We start from the raw sequence: 2,500 nt of genomic DNA on the forward strand, positions 1-2,500 counted from the left end.
GCCGGTCGGAGCGCATCCTTTTCTCGGTGGCTGGCGGGCGAGAGAGTGCTGCGTCGCCGGCATCGGCGTCGAAAGAAGCCGAGCCGAAAAAAGTTAAAGTACAAACGTGCAAGCATACTAACCTAACCCTAGGTAAGGCATGTCAGAGCGAAAGACAGTAATTTCGAATGAGCCAAGAAAGAGCGGTGCGGGGCCGGTCGGAGCGCACCCTTTTCTCGGTGGCTGGCGGGCGAGAGAGTGCTGCGTCGCCGGCATCGGCGTCGAAAGAAGCCGAGCCGAAAAAAGTTAAAGTACAAACGTGCAAGCATACTAACCTAACCCTAGGTAAGGCATGTCAGAGCGAAAGACAGTAATTGCGAATGAGCCAAGAAAGAGCGGTGCGGGGCCGGTCGGAGCGCACCCTTTTCTCGGTGGCTGGCGGGCGAGAGAGTGCTGCGTCGCCGGCATCGGCGTCGAAAGAAGCCGAGCCGAAAAAAGTTAAAGTACAAACGTGCAAGCATACTAACCTAACCCTAGGTAAGGCATGTCAGAGCGAAAGACAGTAATTTCGAATGAGCCAAGAAAGAGCGGTGCGGGGCCGGTCGGAGCGCACCCTTTTCTCGGTGGCTGGCGGGCGAGAGAGTGCTGCGTCGCCGGCATCGGCGTCGAAAGAAGCCGAGCCAAAAAAAGTTAAAGTACAAACGCGATGCTAATGAGCGAGCCGTTGTCTCGACTAATATGTAGGGGGCGTTCGATCGAGCGTCTGGCTTGAGCGCTTGTCGGCCTAGCAGAACGGTCGCATTGTTATGCCCGGGTTTTAGGCACCGCTGCAGGCGGCCGGCAGAGCTCTTGTTTGTGCGAAACTGAATGGATCGAGCCCGAGAGAGGGCGAGCAAAGAAAAAACGCAAATCGCTCCGCCTGGCACTGCCGGCGAGAGCGTGGACGTCGCGGCCAGCGACTGTCGAAGCTGAGTACGGCCGCAGGCGATCGCCTCGGTCTTAAACGAATGCGACGAGCACGCGCCGGGCGGCCCAGCAAGGGCCGAGCGCAGCTGTCGCAGCTATCTGGTTGATCCTGCCAGTAGTGATATGCTTGTCTCAAAGATTAAGCCATGCAGGTGCAAGTACGAGTTCTCGTAAAGCGAAACTGCGAATGGCTCATTAAATCAGTCTTGGTTTATTTGGTCTCGTAAGCGAAGTGGATAACTGTGGTAATTCTAGAGCTAATACATGCATTAAGCGCCGACTTCGGGAGGCGCGCTTTTATCAGATCAAAACCGACCGGGTTCGTCCTGTGACGTTTGATGACTCTGGATAACCACGCGGATCGTACGGTCTCTGCACCGACGACGTATCATTCAAGTGTCTGCCCTATCAACTGTCGAAGGTACGCTACGTGCCTACCTTTGTGATAACGGGTAACGGGGAATCAGGGTTCGATTCCGGAGAGGGAGCCTGAGAAACGGCTACCACATCCAAGGAAGGCAGCAGGCGCGCAAATTACCCATTCCCGACACGGGGAGGTAGTGACGAAAAATAACAATACAGGACTCTAACGAGGCCCTGTAATTGGAATGAGTACATCCTAAAACTCTTAACGAGTATCCATTGGAGGGCAAGTCTGGTGCCAGCAGCCGCGGTAATTCCAGCTCCAACAGTGTATGCTAAAGTTGTTGCGGTTGAAAAGCTCGTAGTTGGATTTTGGGCGAGCGCCGCCGGTCCGTCGCAAGGCGTGTCACTGGTTGCGTTCGCCTCACCTTCGGTTCTCCGTCGGTGCTCTTGACTGAGTGTCGGCGGTGGCCGATAAGTTTACTTTGAAAAAATTAGAGTGTTCAAAGCAGGCTGTTCGCCTGCATAGTGTTGCATGGAATAATGGAATAGGACCTCGGTTCTATTTTGTTGGTTTTCGGAGCACGAGGTAATGATTAAGAGGGACAGACGGGGGCGTCCGTACTCTGCCGTTAGAGGTGAAATTCTTGGATCGGCGGAAGACGAACTACTGCGAAAGCATTCGCCAAGAATGTTTTCTTTAATCAAGAGCGAAAGTCAGAGGTTCGAAGACGATCAGATACCGTCCTAGTTCTGACTATAAACGATGCCAACTAGCGATCGGGAGGCGTTACCATGACGACCTTTCCGGCAGCTTCCGGGAAACCAAAGTCTTTGGGTTCCGGGGGAAGTATGGTTGCAAAGCTGAAACTTAAAGGAATTGACGGAAGGGCACCACCAGGAGTGGAGCCTGCGGCTTAATTTGACTCAACACGGGGAAACTCACCCGGCCCGGACACAGGTAGGATTGACAGATTGAGAGCTCTTTCTTGATTCTGTGGGTGGTGGTGCATGGCCGTTCTTAGTTGGTGGAGCGATTTGTCTGGTTAATTCCGATAACGAACGAGACTCTGGCATGCTAAATAGTTACGCGACCTTCTCGGTCGGCGTCTAACTTCTTAGAGGGACTAGTGGCGTTTAGCCACACGAGATTGAGCAATAACAGGTCTGTGATGCCCTTAGATGTCCGGGG

The 2,500-nt window shown here is 53.6% G+C and overlaps 1 non-coding gene across 1 annotated transcript in view; it reads left to right on the forward strand.

Annotated features, from left to right (window-relative positions):
• The first annotated feature begins 1,041 nt into the window (after positions 1 to 1,041).
• LOC144418733 (small subunit ribosomal RNA) overlaps positions 1,042 to 2,500 on the forward strand; it is a 1,810-nt gene continuing 351 nt past the window's right edge. The window contains exon 1 of the ribosomal RNA XR_013473640.1: positions 1,042 to 2,500. This exon is cut by the window's right edge and continues 351 nt beyond it. This is a non-coding gene — a ribosomal RNA (small subunit ribosomal RNA).

Source organism: Styela clava, unplaced genomic scaffold (genome assembly GCF_964204865.1).
Source record: "Styela clava unplaced genomic scaffold, kaStyClav1.hap1.2 HAP1_SCAFFOLD_30, whole genome shotgun sequence".
In the NCBI taxonomy this organism is placed as follows: Eukaryota; Metazoa; Chordata; class Ascidiacea; order Stolidobranchia; family Styelidae; genus Styela; species Styela clava.